Genomic DNA, 18146 nt, shown 5'->3' on the forward strand with positions numbered 1-18146 from the left:
CAAAGAATCAACAAGATAAAAGTTGGTTTTTTGAAAAGTTAAACAAAATTGATAAACCACTAGTGAGGCTAACCAAAAAAAAAAAAAAAAAAAAAAAAAAGGAGATCCAAATAAATACAATCAGAAATGAAAAAGGAGACATTACAACTGTTACCAAAGAAACAAAAAGGATCATTAGAGGCTACTATGAAGAACCATATGCTAACAAATTGGAAAACCTAGAGGAAAGGGATAAATTCCCAGACATACACAGCCTACCAAGATTGAACTAGGAAGAAACAGAAAACCTGAACTGACCCAAAACGAATAGCAGGTTTGAATCAGTAACAAAAAGTCTCCCAAAAGAGAAAAGCCCTAGACTAGGCTTTTATGCTGGTTTCTACCCAATTTATAAAGAAAAACAAACACCAATTCTTCTCAAACTATTCCCAAAAATTGAAGAGGAGGGAATTCTTCCTAACTCACTGTATAAGGCCAGCATTACCCTGATATCCGATCAAGACAAGGTCACAACAAAAAGAGAAAACTACAGGTCAATATTCCTAATGAACATAGATGGAAAAATTCTCAGCATAATTCTACCAAGCCAAATCTAATGATGAATGAAAAAGATAATATACCATGATTAAGTGGGATTTATCCCAGCAATGCAAAGATGGCTCAACATACACAAATCAATACATGTGATACATCACATCAACAAGATGAAAGGCAAAAACTATCTGATCATCTCAGCAGATGCAGAAAAATCACTCAGTAAAACTTACCATTCCTTCGTGATGAAAACTCTCAACAAATTAGGCATAGAAGGAACACTTAAACATAAGAAAAGGCATATATAACAGATCTACAGCTAACATCCTACTCACTGGGAAAAATTGAAAAGACTTTCCTCTAAGAACTGGAACAAGACAAGGATGCCCACTTTCCCCACTCTTATTCAACACAGTATGGGACATCCAAGCCAGAGTAATCAGACAAGATAAAGAAATAAAAGGCATCCAAGATGGACAAGAGGAAGTCAAATTGTCTCACTTTGCAGATGACATAATCTTATACTTGTAAACAGAAAAACCTAAAGACTCCACCAAAAAACTCTTAAAATGGATAAATTAGGCTGGGCGTGGTAGCTCATGCCTGTAATCCCAGCACTTTGGGATGCCAAGGTGGGTGGATCACTTGAGGTTGGTAGTTTGAGACCAGCCAGGCCAACAAGGTGAAACCCTGTCTCTACTAAAAATACAATTAGCCAGGCATGGTGGTAGGTGCCTATAACCCCAGCTACTTGGGAGGCTGAAGCAGGTGAATCGCTTGAACCCGAGAGGTGGAGGATGCAGTGAGCCAAGATTGCACCACTGCACTCCAGCCTGGGCAACAGCGTGAGACTCTATCTCAAAAAATAGAAAATAAAAAATAAAAAAAAATTTAAAAAACGGGTGTATAATTCAGTAAAGCTTCAGGACACAAAACCAACAGACAAAACTCAGTAATGTTTCTATATACCAGTAACAAACCAGCTAAAATAGAAATCAAGGAAGAAATTCTATTTACAATAGCTACAAAAATAAAATACCTAGGAATAAACTTAACCAAGGATGGGGGAAAAAAACCCCAAAAAACCTCTACAATGAAAACCACAAAACACTGATAAAATAAATTAAGAAGGACACAAACAAATGGAAAGGCATCTCATGTTGGTGGGTTGGAATAACTAATACTGTTAAAATGACAATACTACCCGAAGCAATCTAGAGATTCAATATAATCCCTATCAATTATATTCTTCACAGAAACAGGAAAAAAAACCCCTGAAATTCACATGGAACCACAGAAGACCCCAAATAGCCAAAGCAATACTGAGAAAAAGAACAAAGCTAGAAGCCTCACACTACCTGATTTAAAAATACACTGCAAAGAGACCGGGTGCAGTGGCTCAAGCCTATAATTGCAGCACTTTGGGAGGCCGATGTGGGCAGATCACAAGGTGAGGAGTTCGAGACCAGCCTGGCCAACATGGTGAAGCCCTGTCTCTACTAAAAAAATACAAAAATTAGCCAGGCCTGGTGGCAGGTGCCTATAATCCCAGCTACTTGGGAGGCTGAGGCAGGAGAGTAACTTGAACCTGGGAGGCAGAGGTTGCAGTGAGCCAATGTTGTGCCACTGCACTCCAGCCTGGGTGACAGAGCAAGACTTCATCTCAAAAAAAAAAAAATACAGAAAATAACAAGTGTTGGTGAGGATGCAGAGAAACTAGAACCTTCATACACTGCTGGTGGGAATTAAAATGGTGTAGCCACTGTGAGAAACAGTTTGACAACTTCCCAAACAATTCTACATCGACTTGCCAAATGACCCAGCAATTGTACTCCTAGGTATAGGCCCAACTTGGGCTCTTTTAATCTATGGAAAATGAACTATGGGTACTTGGCAAGAACAAAGAGGGACAGAGGCAGAAATGCTGCCATGAGGGCACATTGATTGGTCTCTAGTACACATGGCTCCCACTGCAAATGGCCTCTAAGTGACTTCATCAGTTGCTCATTAAAAAATCACCCTCTGCTCCAATCGTGGCAGAAGAAATGTGGATTGGACCTGGTGAGCCACGGTAAGATTGACTGCTAAGCTTTATGAATGATGAGGGGAGGTGCACATGTAATCTTGACTATACTAGATTTTTTATTTTATCCACTGTCTTGAAAACCTAACTCTTGACTAACAACTGACTTTCCTGTACTTGTTGTTGACTCTAAGTAAATTTCCAATTCCGACTCTAAGTAAATTTTCAATTCCACATAGTCCAAAGATGATGTGCTGAAAAATCTCTCAAAAGAAAAATGCTAAGAATATAGGGGCATAGTTATACGGCAAATTTTGTAGAATTAACACAAATTGCACTTGTTGGTATAAAGCACAAAACATTTTCATGGGTAAAGAAAAAAGTGTTCTTCATTCTAGTAGAGGCTGCAGGATGAAGCCGATCAAGGTGCTTGCCCAGCCAGACCTTGGGCTCTTACCAAATTTGTGTTAGAGTCAACTCTGATGGAGTCTGTATCTCAGTCATCGTTTTTTTTTGACATGGAATCTCGGTCTGTCTCCCAGGCTGGAATGCAGCAGTGTGATGTCAGCTCACTGCAACATCTGCCTCCTGGGTTCAAGCGATTCTCCTGCCTCAGCTTCCCAAGTAGCTGGGACTACATGTGCGTGCCACCATGCCCGGCTAATTTTTGTATTTTAGTACAGACGTTTCATCATGTTGGCCAGGCTGTGCTCAAACTCCTGACCTCAAGTGATCCGCCTGTCTTGGCCTCCCAAAGTGCTGGGATTACAGGAATGAGTCACCTTGTCCAACCTCAGTCATCTTTTTATCCTCCACACCTGGCAAGTTCTAGACGCACTGTGGTTCCATACAAGTTTGTTGAATAAATAGGGGACAGATAGAAAGTGGGAACTCTGTAAGTAGAGAAGATTCCAGAAATTGTGCATATTTCCCAGAGACTGTGGCCAAATCCCTCAGTCCTGCCAGAGTTTCTCTATCTGAACTCAAACCTTACGTGTGGGCCCAGGCGCAGTGGCTCACACCTGCAATCCCAACACTTTAGGAGGCTGAGGTGGGGAGATCACTTGAGGCCAGGAGTTTGAGACCAGCCTGGCCAACATGGTAAAACCGTGTCTCTACTAAAAATACAAAAATTAGCCAGGCATGGTGATATGCACCTGTAGACCCAGCTACTCGGGGGGCTGAGGCACATGCATTGCTTGAACCCAGGAGGCGGAGGTTGCAGTGAGTCAAGAGTATGCCACTGTACTCTAGCCTGGGCAATAAAGCAAGACTGTCTCAAAAGAAAAAAAAAAAACCCCGTATGTGTGGACCCTGTTACAGAATTAATGTTTATATGGACAATATGTACATGGGTGTATGTTAAGAGCATGAGTCATCCACAAGATTTTAGCAAAGTCCATTTAGAAAGCTGAATGCTTTGGGCTTCCACTTGCCTTGCTGCCTCTGTCCTCAGAAGGAGGCTTCATCCTTCCATGTAACCAGCAAATCCTTTATGCAGAGATGTACACAACACACTCTTCTCCTTGGCTATGATGCCTTGAAGGGCTACTCTTGGTGGCCCCTGGTGCTCATTTCAGAGTAGTTCAAATTAAGGTGATCAGCTTTCATGCCAATCACTCTACAAATCACTCCTATTATGACCAATTATTCTAAATGATTTATTGAACAATTACTTAAAGAAATGTGCACAAAGAAGAGGTCAGCACAGTACTTTTCTTACAAACTGAACATACTGGCCAGGCACAGTGGCTCATGCCTGTCATCCCTGCACTTTGGGAGGCCGAGGTGAGCAGATTGCTTGAGCCCTGGAGCTCGAGACCAGCCTGGGCAACATAGCGAGACCCCCCTCTCTACAAAAAAATAAATAAATACAAAAATTAGGCAACAGTGGTGGCACATGCCTGTAGTTCCAGCTACTTGGGAGGGCTGAGGTGGGAGGACTGCTTGAGCCCAGGAGGCAGAGGCTGCAGTGAGCCATGACGGTGCCACTGTGCTCCAGCCTGGGTCACAGAGCAAGATCCTGCCTCAAAAAAAAACAAAACAAAACAAAACAAAAAAACAGAACATCTCCATATTACCGACACCCAATTCAAGAAACAAAATATTACAGCCCCTTCCAGGATATTCCTGGGGTCTCTTCCATCTCTACTAATCCCTGACTACAAACAGCCTCCACCTATTTCACTGACATTGTACTTTATGAAAGCAGCAGTTCTCAGATGGGGCTATTTTCCCCCCTGGGGACATTAGGCAATATCTGGAGACACTGGGGGTTGTCTGTACCTGGGGGGAGTTGTGTTACTGCATCCAGTGAGTCCAGGGATCCAGGGATGCCGCTCAACATCCTAAAATGCACAGGGAACCCCCACACACACAACAGAGAAATTGCTGAGCCGAAATGTCAGCAGCGTCACAGCTGAAACCCTGACACACAGAATCACACAGTATCTGCTCTTTCGTGCTCAGGATCTCTTTCATTCTAATCATCTCATAGGAAACAGAAATGTCATTTGGAGGCAGGTAGAGTCCAAAAAGAAGATACAGAGTGTTTTTTTTTTAATCAGCCTGGTGCCTTTAGAGCTAGGATTTGGTTTTCATTCTTTCTGTCTCATTTTCAAGTGATTTTTCTTCAAATGGCATCAGCTGGGCTCAAGACCTGGCGATCCCCACAAAACTGAGATTCACATGGGAATTTTGTACACACCCACACAGGTATACACTGCCATTTACATGCAGAAATCCACCCACAGATACACACATCCGGAGACCAAGATAGAAAGCAAACTCCACCATAAAAGCACAGTCCCCTGAACAGGAGAAATGCACCACTCACTCCAGGGAGGTATCTATTTGTTTAATTCAGCCTCTGATAGTCAGGCTGTTGCCAAGCCCAGCTCTGAAAGTCTTCCCCTCTAGGAAAGACAGATGGATTTTTTCTTTACTCAAGAATATAGACCTATAAAAACAAACACTTCTGCATCTCAAAGCAGGCTCTACCTCCTGAGCTACACATATTGATCAGCATTTTAGTGTCAATTTTCTTTTATTTGAACTGGAGAAAAATATAACCTAATTATGTTCTTACTGACAGTTTCAAATCTGTCACACTAAATCCAATTCTCTGGGTTCTCATGATTAAAGTGTTTAATTTGGGGGACAAAAAAGCAAAAGCATTGGTCGTGTTTTAATGTAATTAGTACCGAATATATCTAAGGGGTTCAAGTATCACTGTAGCAAGAAGCTCATTCTGCAGTAAAAGGGGGATTCTGCCACTAGGATTGAGTTAGGGTGGTTCATTGCTGCACCGTTTTATCAATGTCTCTTTAAGAGTCCATGGAATGTGGAATGGGAAAGACTGAAATAGTCCAAGTCTTGGCTAAGCTTCTATTAAGGGGTGTTAGGAGCTGATAAAATAACCTGGTCTTTACAGACATCCCACATTGTAGTTCTCTAAGCTACAGAATCTCAGATTTTTCTATTTTATAAACCAGTAAAAATATTTTTTTTAATTTGAGAACCAACATAAAGTTGCTATTTTTTTTTCTTTTTGGTAAGAAGGAACTTTTTTAAACTACCAGTTTCACACACACACACACACAGAAATTCCACCATGATTGGTCAGAATAGGTGAGGTTTTGCTGCAATAACAAACAACTCCTAAATCTTGGTAACTTCAAACATCAGAAGTTGTTTTTCTCACTCATGCTACATCTGCAGGGAGGTGTGGGGTCTCTGTTTTCCATCAAACTTGCCCTAAGACTAAGGCTAATGGGGGTTGCATTACCTCGAGTATCACCAAGCAGGGAACAGAGGGAGAAGAATGCTAGAGAGCCCTGTACTAAGAATTAAATGCTCCAGGCTAGAAGTCTCACACTGCACCTCTGCCCCAGCCTACTGGCCAGTACTAGCCACATCCCCTCCCCCACCACAGGGCAATGCATGAAGACAGGAGAATTGGATACATTACAAATTTCTACCCCATGGCATTTCATAAAGGAGAAAAAATGCAAATACAAAAATGTTTTAATAGAATAGTATACATTTTTAGAATAAAGAACAATCCTCCAAAAAGGACAGCTGGTGGTCTTTCACCAATGGGCACATTTCTGTGACATTGTCTCTGTTTTTCTATTTTATCCTTGACCCGTGAACATTTTATACAGACGGTCCAAAGAACACAATTTGGGGACCACTGCTCTAATCAGGTGATGAAAACGGCCCCAAGAACAGAGCACATTCTCCTTAGCAGGGCCAGGGTGACCACGTTCTCACCATTAATGCACAGACATCCACCTGCAGCATCCTCACATCCCAACATCAAACGGTGGCTCTCTATAGCTTGATTCTAATGCCCCTTGATCTTCATCATCACTGTAAAGCTCTCTGGCCCCAAGATCTAACATCGCCACTCTAGCTACATCCTGCAACTGTTCCCCTCTCCTGCCTCCTCATCCCTCTAAACTTGTCTTCACAACCTCATGTTTCCTTCTTGCTTTACCTTCCTGCTCAGCCTGGACCTTACAGTCACCTTCTTCTTGTAATGTTCTCCTAAACTCGTTCTTCCCTGCCTTCTGCCACACCCACCTGGAAAATTTCCATACCCCATTGATGACTTGCCTTGCAACTGCCCAATGGCTGCTGAATGATACTGGAAAGAATCACAACATGGATCTGGTAGTTCCACTAAATAATCTCACCATCCAACTCTAGGGTAGACTTCACTTCTGTTCAGCAATATTTTTAAGCATCACAAATAAATTCCAAACAATATTTGCTAGAACAATTGACTTTAAACCTCTTCCGTATCTCAAAGCCCCCCAAACCCATCCCTAGGGGTTTCAGAGCCCACTCAGAGTTGAGTTCTCTCAACTCACTTCCATCTCACCCCTAGATCACTGTATCTTGACCCTCTTCTTCTGCCTTTCCCATCTCATAAGGAGAAGCATCCTTCTCCTTTCCCAAGCTACTTTCTCCACTTGCGCCTCATTTGAGACGTCCCTTTATCACCCGTTCCCTTGGAACTCCCATGACTCACCACCTTCACTCATTTCACTCATATTTTGCACCATGTATGTGCCAGGCGTTTAACATATAATCATGCTTAAGTCTCCACATGCTAACAAGAAAAACCTTGATTATCCCTGCTATGCCCTCAAGTCATTACCCTCCCCGCTCCCTTCCTGTGTTCCCAAACTTTGTTGATCTTCATCAATCCCTGTGATGCAGATGGCTCCGAAGTTTGCATCCTATTAGGTTGGTGCAAAAGTAATTGTGGATTTTGTCATTAAAAGTAATGGCAAATATAGCAATTATTTTTGTACCAGCCTAGTATCTTTTCTCCTTCTACCAGACTTTGTCCCTGAGCCATCTCATCACTCATAACTACCTCCTCCATGCAGTTGATTCCCAGATCTGTATTATTCTACCGAAAGTCCATTCCCCAGCTTTCTCAGCTAGAATAACAAAAGCCGAATTAGAATTCATGCTACCAGTTTACCACCACCACCATCACCACCACCATCGCGCTGCCATTGTTAGCAAAACCATCTCTTGAGTGGAGCTCAAAGATTTGTAATCTCCCACTCCCCAGAAAGATAACTTCAGACTCAGCCTAGAAGTAAAGATCATCCAGATATGGCCTCAACTACCCTCCAACCCATGTCCCCAGTGCATCCCTTTGATGCCCCCTTCAGTGGAGTTAAAATGGTGTGAGTCTTTTTCTTTTCACATACTCCTGGTGTTCTTCCACAAATACAATTTTCACCTCTTGAGTATTTTCAAGGATTCTCCATGCTACACACAGTGAAATCCAAACTCCCCATCAGGACCCCAGTCTTCCCAAACCCTCTTTGCACTTTTCTGCCTCCATGCTTTTCCTTGGGCCGTCCTCTTCTCTAATATAACCTTGTATATTACTGTAGGTTCTCCAGAGAAAGAGCAGAGAGATAGAGGTAGAGCTATACACATAGAGAGAGACAGATTGGTTTGTTGTAAAGGATGGCTCACATGGTTATGGAGGCTAAGGAGCCCTGGAGTCTGCAGCCAGCAAGCTGGAGACCCAGGACAGCCAATGATACAGTTCCAACTCGAGTCCACATCTAAAGTCAGGAGAAGATTGACGTCCCAGCTCAAATATAATCAGGTAAAAAGAGCAAATTCTCTGTGACTCTACCTTTTTGTTTTGTTCAGGCCTTCAGTGGATTGGATGAGGCTCACCCACATTGGGGAGGACAATCTGCTTTATTCAGTCTACCAATTAAGTGTTATCCTCATCGAGAATACCTCAGAGACACACCCAGAATAATGTGTAGTCAAATATCTGGGCACCCCACAACCCAGTCAAATTGATACATAACATTAACCATCATGTCTTGCTTCTACTCTCTCCCCATTACTGCATGTCCAAATCCTTCCCTTATTACAAGACTTAGTTCAAATGTTGCCTCTTAACTAAGCCTTCCCTGCTAACCCCAAATATTAATAGAATTGGTCTCTCCCTTCTCTGATGTCTCAAAACATGTTGTGTGTTTCTCTTTTACTGTATTTATTACAAACTCCCTTATAAATCAAGATAGTGACTCCCAGACAAATTACCAAAAGAGTATAAAAGAAGTCTTCTTTGAGTGTGAAATATCTCATGGAATATAGCATATGACCTCTTCACGAAGAAACTACTGGGAGAGAAGAAGACAAGCTGGAAGAGGCCAGGGAAAGGGGGTTAGTACAAAGCACAATAAGGCTGGGCTCATACAGTGGTTCACACCTGTAATCCCAGCACTTTGGGAGGCCGAGGCCAGCGGATCACGAAGTCAGGAGATCGAGACCATCCTGGCTAACACGGTGAAACCCTGTCTCTACTAAAAATACAAAAAAGTTAGCCAAGCATGGAGGTGGGCACCTGTAGTCCCAGCTACTCAGGAGGCTGAGGCAGGAGAATGGCGTGAACCCGGGAGGCAGTGCTTGCAGTGAGCCGAGATCACACCACTGCACTGAAGCCTGGGTGACAGAGCAAGACTCCATCTCAAAAAAAAAAAAAAAAAAAAGAAAAACAATGAAATGTCAGTGGATGGGTGCCTATAATTTCTAAGGGAAATAGAGTATAATCCAAGAATTTTATAGCCAGCTAAATTATTGCCCAATCAAAATAGGCAAAAGACACTATCACATGTTCAAGAACTTACAGAATACAGTATTTCTGAGCTCTTTTTTTAAAAAAAAGCCTTCATAATAAAATTTAGTCAGCCAAGAAATTAAAAAATAAGCAACTTGTGAATTGAATGACCATGACAAAAGGCTAGTGATGAGAGCTGAATCCATTTAAAAATAGGACTATGATTGCAGAACAGAAAGAAATGGTTGTCAACCTTAACAACATAAAACAACCTAAAAATAACTAATTTCCAGGGGTAAAGGGAGAGACTGTAGGAAGTAGAAGTGGTAATGCCCTTTATTAAGTCACTTAATCAGGTCTAAAATTGAAACTTGGTTTTAAATATATAACTTCTTGTTTATTTTCCTCCCTAACTACCTGAGGATCAACCACCATGATGAACGACACAGGAACTACCTGGACCAGGAAGTTCATGACCAATAAACCGCTCCAGAGGAAACAAATGATCACCAAAGTCCTTCACCCCGGGAAGGCAACAACATGTAGAAGACCACAATGGATGTCATCTTCATATTAATAGTTGGACTCAGAACCCACTTTGGTGGTGGTTAAACAATGGGCTTTGGCATGCTATCGGGTTCTTTGAATTATGCAAAGAAAAATGAACTGAAACATAGACTTGCAAGACACGGCTGGCATGAGAAGAAGACGACCTCAAGAAAACAGCAAAAGGAATGCAAGGGCAGAATGAAGTCAAGAGGCTGCAAGGCCAATGTCAGTGCTGGCAAAAAGGAAAAGGAGTAAAGATTTTGCAATGACTTTATTTGCAGTGACTGTACGAATTTTTCATGAGATGGTCAACCAACTGTAAAGACTTCTACATATATATAAAACATCTTAAAGTTTTTCATCATCTTTGATTTCTTAGATGTTCTAGAAACTGATTTTTGGTAAGAAAAAAACTACATTTATTTGAGTTGACCAGTTCCTTCAGTTTCACTTCCACTTCTTTTTCTTCTGATAAATTTAAACAGCATTCAATTTGCTACTTCTTGTTTTTAAAATCTCATTTTGTGTGATCGCTGTTCACTTAATATTAAGGAGGTTTATTTCTTGAGGTCATGAGATTTGACGTGACTTCTCTCCCTTTTTGTACTTTTCAGTATCCATTAATTTTTTTGAGACAATGTCACCAATGTCCTTCATATTAATATTTGGACTCAGAACCCATTTTGGTGGTGGTTAAACAATCATCACCCTCATTGGAGTGCAGTGGTACGATCTCAGCTCACCAAACCTCCGCCTCCCAGGCTTAAGCGATTCTCCTGCCTCAGCCTCCCCAGTAGCTGGGATTACAGGCACGCACCACTACCGCCTGGCTAATTTTTGTATTTTTAGTAGAGATGGGGTTTCACCTTGTTGGCCAGGCTGGTCTTGAACTCCTGACCTCAAATGATCCACCTGCCTTGGCCTCCCAAAGTGCTAGGATTACAGGCACGAGCCACCGTGCCCAGCCTTTTCTGTATTAAATTTTTAAAAACACAACATTTAAAATAAATCATTCTTTTTGAATCTGCTTTGTATTATAGGTATCCAAATACTCACCTATTCTCTCTTATGTAATGACAGACTTGTTGAAATGTCATTTCATTTTGTGGCTCCAGCCCCAGGGATTCTGACTCTGATTCTAAAGGGTCTGCAAGCAGAATGAGCAAGCCGCCTGGATGATTTTCTTACAGGTGTTTTAAGGGCAGGAGTTGGAGACACCCTGATGCAAAAGAAAGAACCCTCAAGGAAGTCGGCCGTACATGTATTTTCCTTCCTAGCACTGGAAATGACAGAAAGATTATCCAATCAGTACCACTCATAGCACCTGATTATATGTGTATGAGGAATTCAGAAATGGTTTGATCAAGGCTGAAGACCTAAAAAGAGGCTCTTCTCGGACGCCAAGTCCCCGTCTCATGCGTGGTTGAGTTAGCAGAAACTGAGGATGATGCTTCTTCCTCCAGCATTGGTATCCCTTGGATTTTGTTCAGTAGATGAAGTACCTCCATCCCCCAACATCCCCAAGCTCAATCCCAGTTTCCTCACATACACTTTTTTTTTTTTTTTTTTGAGATGGAGTCTCGCTCTGTCACCCAGGCTGGAGTGCAGTGCAGTGGTGCAACCTCAGCTCACTGCAACATACACCTCCCAGGTTCAAGTGATTCCCCTGCCTCAGCCTCCCAAGTAGCTGGGATTATAGGCATGCACCATCATGCCTGGCTAATTTTTGTATTTTTAGTACAGACAGGGTTTCACCACGTTGGCCAGGCTGGTCTCAAACTCCTGGCCTCAAGTGATCTGACCACCTCAGCCTTCCAAATGCTAAGATTACAGGTGTGAGCCACCGTGCCCAGCCTCCTCACTTACACTTTTACAGAAGATCTGATCACACCCACTCCGCAGAAGTCAGAATGGCCTCCACGTGGTGTTAAACGGGAGTGAAAACTTGAGTTCAATCAACTGAGGGTGACACAGAAACATGTCCCCCAAAATGCTTTTGGCAGCTCTGCTGATCCATAACCTGGCTCCATTTCAGGGCAACACCTCCACTTAAGCTGCACTGGCTTCCACTAGAGTAAATCGCATTAACTCATGGTAAACATAACTGAAGGGCAAAAAGATTCCTTTTAAAATGATTTTTGTCTCTCACTTACCAACACACGCTGGCCTCCCTAGAGCCTGACTCCATTCGGCACCTGTTCCACTGAGCACCCACTGAAAGCTCAGCTCATGAGCTGAGAGGACCCAGACATCAAAGAGTTTACAATCCAAGGAAAGAACACACCTGAATACAAGTGATGACAATACAAGACAGAGTCAAAGAGGCCAACTTGAAGTTTCGGCAGATTAGCACCAAAGACTAATTCCCAACCCAGCTCCCAGAGCCAGAGCCAGAGCCAGAGCCAGGCTAGCTGCATGAGCTCAGCTGGGAGCTTTTGCAAACATAGGTCCTAGCTGAGCCCCTAATCATCAGACTGGGAGTCACTGGGAGTGAGTTCCAGGAATTGGTTAATAAGCACCCACACACATGATTCTGATGTTTTTAAGGGTTGTAGAAACATGGAACTATGGAAAACACTAAAAAAAAAGGCACTAAATAAACCTATAAATATTCACTACCATCCCAGGCATCATGAGGACGCTCCACGTGCCCTATTTACAATACTTAGAATAACCTGCAAGGGAAGCATTCATTCATGACGATGGGCTTTATTGGGATCAGAACCAGCCCTGGGAATGCTTGAACCTGCGCTTAAAGTCACCCCTCCTCCCCACAGGAGGGGGCTCACATTAAGGAGCAGGGGCCAGATGGGAATTGGGGTGTCGTTTTATTATGAGACCGCAGTGACAGACTTTTTTTTTTCCCAGAGTCTCATTCTTGCCACCCAGGCTGGTGTGCAGTGGTGCAATCTCAGCTCATTGCAACTTCCACTTCCCTGGTTCAAGTGATTCTCCAGCCTCAGCCTCCCGAGTAGCAGGGACTATAGGCGCCTGCCACCACACCTGGCTAATTTTTGTATTTTTAAAAGAGACAGGGTTTCACCATGTTGGTCAGGATGGTCTTGAGCTCTTGACCTCACGATCCGCCTACCTTGGCCTCCCAAAGTGCTGGGATTACAAGTGGGAGCCACCACGCCTAGCCTGAGACTTTCAAGTAAAGCCACAATGGACCACAGAGCTTAGACATCAGAGCTAATATGGAATCTCTGTCATTAAGTCTTGAGATCTTATTATCTTTACTCAAAGAAAAAATAATCACAATTGACCTTGTGAGGACAAGACATCTGAATGTAAACTTGATCTTAGAGGATATTAAGGAATTACTGGTAATTTGATTGGGTATGACAATGACCATATAAAAAATGCCATCACGTTTTTAGAGGGAAAGTAAATTACGTAGGGGAGAATATCATGATGCAATGACATAACTACTGTAAACTATTTTTCAAATACTTCAGAAAAACAAATGGAGTAAATATTGCAAATGTTAATAGTTTTTAAACCTATGTGATGGGTATATGATAGCTCATTAAACCGGTCTATTTTTATGTGTATTAAAAATTTTTCATAATAATAATAAAAAGAAAACCTTGGCCAGGCACAGCATCTCATGCCTGTAATCCCAGCACTTTGGAAGGCCGAGGTGGATGGAGGACTGCTTGAGCCCAGGAGTTTGAGGCCGGCCTAGGCAACATGGTGAAACCTCATCTCCACAAAAAATAGACAAATTAGTCAGGCATGGTGGTGTGCACCTGCAGTCCCAGCTACTCAGGAGGCTGAGGTGGGAGGATCACCTGAGCCCAGAAGGTCAAGGCTGCAGTGAGCCAAGGTCATGCCACTGCACTCCAGCACTCCAGGGTGACAGACCCTGTCTCAAACAAACAAACAAGCAAACAAAAACCCTCTTGATCCCATTTCCCCAAAAAATGATTTTTTTGAGATCTTACCATCTCCTGCCACGGTGCAGAGTACAGGAAATCAAGACAAAGTACAGCACACAAGGGATAAGGAGGGAGGGAAGCGTGGGGGAGGCTGACACTGTGGACTCTCCCAGCTCAGTCGACCCATGCACCTGCTTCATGGAAGAAAGGAAAGAAGATGAGTCATGCCTTTAACACAAAGTGACCTTCCTCACTAGTAAATGTGCCTCCAGAAGTGTCCAAGAACTCAGTGCCAGAGCCAGGCTGGCTGCATGAGAATCACCAGGGAACTTTTGCAAACATAGGCCCCTACTGGGTCCAAATGTATTTATCTCTTGAAGAGGAGGAGAGAGACAGAACAAGGAAAAGGATGGGAAGAAACCAGCCTTGTGCACAGAAGGATGCTGGGATTCCTCCTGCACGTTTAGTGCAATGCATCCAATTTCACAAGGTCACAGAAGCTCAGAGAGGTAAACCTGCCCAAGTTCTCATAATTTGTAACTGGCAAAACGTGCCCAAATCTCTGTCTCTAGAGATATTTCCACCTGCTTCAACTCTGGACCTGTCTTAGTTGTAAAGATGACAGATTCCACTCATCACTCACTTTTGTTTGCAGGTATTGCCTAAGGTCCCTTGTGAATATTTAGGTCAGGGCTGTTTTTTTGAGATTTCTGTTTGTTTGTTTGTTTCTTGTTTTTTTTACAAAGCAATCTTGTGGAAAGAACCCAAAGTGGCTCCCCCATTTAAGACCCTGTAAACAGGGAGACCAGAGTCTAGAGTCCTAGTCTGGTTTCCACATCTTCCTTAGATTTCCCTGTGTGTAAAATCCAACAACAATCTTTGACAAATTGCCTCCCCTAGAGGACAGATGGAGGAAGTGTTAACTTTGTTTTTTTTTTTTTTTTTCTTTTTTCCGACAGAGCCTCGATCTGTCACCCAGGCTGGAGTGCAGGGGTGCCATCTCGGCTCACTGCAACCTCTGCCTCCTCAGCTCAAATGATTCTTGTGCCTCAGCCTCCCGAGTAGCTGGGACTACAGGCAGATGCCACCACACCTAGCTAATTTTTGTATTTTTAGTAGAGATTGGGTTTCACATATTGGCCAGGCTGGTATCGAACCCCTGGCCTCAAGTGATCCACCCCCTTCAGCCTCTCAAAGTGCTAGGACTACAGGCATGAGCCACCATGCCCAGCCACTTTGCTATTTGATTTTAATAGACAGCTTCGAGGTCCAGTGTGAGTTCACAGATTAGGGAAAATCACAGGCAAAGAAGAATACTTTGCATTCAAATAGTAGAATGTTTTCATTTTCAAAGAGCTCTCACCTGCCATCTAATCTTGTCTTCCTAGGAGTCCTGGGGGAAAAGCAGATGTGGTTTCCAATCCCACTTTCCAGAAGAGGAGACTGAGGCAGAGGCTTTGCAGATACACAGAGGACATGTGAGGACAGGTGAAGGTCATGATCATTGTCAGTCCCCTCCCTCAACTTGACATTCCCAGATCTGGTGGACTTCCAGCCAGAGGAGACAGAAGGACTGGATCACTCAACTCTGCCATGGGTGCCGGGACCCAATTTTTCCCTGGCAACTCAGTCACATCCTGTCTGGGATCTCCAACTACTACCCTCCCACAAGTCTCAGCTAAAACAGCAATTCAATGCGGAACTTTTTTCTGAGGCTCCAGGATTGGGCCAGGCCCTCTCCATGGCTCTCTGCACTTCCCCTACTGCAGAACTTAGCACCCGTATGTCACTACTTGTTCAAACATGTGTCTTTTGTATGCTCTCCACGTTATCTGCAGCATCTGCCAAAAATAATAACGAACGGTAAAACCTAATCTCGATTGAGTGTCGATGATGCACTTTTAATGTGACATCTTATTTAATCCTCACTATGTCTGCAAGAGTAGATGCTATTAATAGCCAATTTTCAGATAAGAAAATCAAAGCACAGTTTCTATAACTTACCCAAGCAGCTAGCTAGGAGGCAGCTCAGTTTGAGCCCAGGGAATCAGATTCCAGACACCATGTTCTCAATTACTAAAGCAGATACCTCCCCAGAATCTAGTAGGTGGTTAGTGAGTCTTTGTGGAATAAATGAACAGAAGGACAAGCAGATGGATGGATACACAGGTGGATGGGTGGATAGATGGGTGGATGGAAAGATGGGTGGGTGGGAAGTTGGATGAATGAATGGATGGTTGAGTAGGTGAAGGGATGGCTGAGTGGGTGGAGAAATGGATGAGTGGGTCAATGGGTGGAGGGATAGATAAATGGATGGACGGGTGGGTGGAAAGATGGGTGAATGAGTGAATGGGTGGATAGATTCATGGGTGAGTGTATGGATAGATGGGTTGGTGGGTGGGTAGGTGGATGATAGCTGGGTGCATAAGAGAGTGGGTTGGATGGATAGATGGGTGGGTGGGTGGATAGATGGGTAGGTGGATGGATGGATGTATGCATGTCTGGATGGATGGATGGATGGATGGACAGAAGGGTGGACGGATGGACAGACAGATGAACAGATGGACTTGAGCATTTATTCGGGGTCCTCCAAAGAATTGAGTGATTTCCCTATGGTGTGTCCTCACCTGCAGGTGGGTGGGCAAGGGGGCTTACCTCTGTAATACTCATGATTATGGGTAGTGCTCTGCCTTAGTCGCCACTCTCAGAACACTTTATTGACTAGGAAAGTCAAAACTGGCATTGATAACTAATGCAAGTTACAGCTATAACTAACAGAAGGTGTTGAGTGATGACAGCTGGGCAACCAACAATCAGTAACTTGGCTGTGTTATGTTACTGCCATGCTGGGCAGGCAGAGCCAGGGTTTCCTTAATCCCTCCATCACATTAAGAATGCTTCTCAAGATTTCCCCAACCATGGGGACAGGGATCTTATCAAATACTTGCAGTTCACCCCAAAAGTCTCACCCTCTTCCTTCCACCTGCAGATGACCTTCGGCTCAAAGACATTTCCAGTCCTCCAGGTCAGCCCTTCTTCCAGCCTTTGAATTAACCCTGATGACCGCCTGCCCATTGGGTATCTTCACCTTTCATCACACGGCCTTTTCCAAGACTATCCTTCAATCCAGCCCTCACTAAACGCTGGAACTGTTGTTGACAAAATCCAGAGGGGATGCAGGTGGGAAGCAGGCTGTAGTAATGGGGAAAATTTCTAAGCAATCTCGAACACAGAAAAGAAACTGAACAGGTAAGAGAGAGGCAGTCAAGACAAGAAGTGTTAATTTTACATAACTGAACCTGAAGATCAGGGCGGCATGGCAGACCACAAGATAAATATGATATAGACTCCTTTTTAAAAAAAGTATAAACATCCACCCTTTCCTACTGACAGCTGTGCTTCACATATTGCTAAGGTCTTTACTAAAGGCGAGTCAGAAAAACTGGGTATTTTATGCAATACAGTAAGAAGGCCCATAAGCAAGTCTGTTCCTGACACCACCTTCTAGGATAACCCCTGGGATTCTGGTTACACCTGTCCTAAAGTTGTCTCTCACTCCTGCCGTTGGAGGACTACCATGAGAGAAGAACCATAGTGAAGTGGTTAAGAGTGTGCACCCAGGGAGCAGCCAGATGGCTTCAAACCATCACTATCTAATACCGAGCAAGTTACATAATGTTCCTGAGCCTCAACTTTCTCATCTGCAAAGTGGGTATGACGTCATCCATTAATCAAATTCTAGGTGAGCATATACTAAACACCAGAGACACAAATGACAATCAGGAACAGGCATGGCCCTGGCCCTCATGGTGACTACCGTCTTGAAGGGGAAGGATGACACGCACAGAAATAGGAAGCCATAGCTGAGCTAGTGTCTACCACAGAGAGGCATGTGGTGTCATGAGAGCAGATAACGGGGTTGCTGTGACTGAATCAGTGTGGCCAGGCATCCCTGAGGATGTAGTGACTCCACTGTCAGATGAGACTGTGACCAGGTGAAGAGGCAGAGAGAGGGAAAATCTTTCCAGGCAGAAAGAGCAGGATG

General features: G+C 43.5%; 1 long non-coding RNA gene and 1 pseudogene across 1 annotated transcript in view; both read left to right on the forward strand.

Moving 5' to 3' along the window:
- LOC134738573 (uncharacterized) overlaps window positions 1-15941 on the forward strand; it is a 106280-nt gene extending 90339 nt beyond the window's left edge. Inside the window, exon 3 of the long non-coding RNA XR_010124380.1 lies at window positions 15490-15941. This is a non-coding gene — a long non-coding RNA (uncharacterized LOC134738573). The remainder of the gene's footprint in view (window positions 1-15489) is intronic.
- Window positions 10099-10616, forward strand: LOC129026295 (small ribosomal subunit protein eS24-like; annotated as a pseudogene).
- Window positions 15942-18146: the final 2205 nt, after the last annotated feature.

The sequence above is a fragment of the Pongo pygmaeus genome, chromosome 18 (assembly GCF_028885625.2).
Source record: "Pongo pygmaeus isolate AG05252 chromosome 18, NHGRI_mPonPyg2-v2.0_pri, whole genome shotgun sequence".
NCBI classification, from domain to species: domain Eukaryota; kingdom Metazoa; phylum Chordata; class Mammalia; order Primates; family Hominidae; genus Pongo; species Pongo pygmaeus.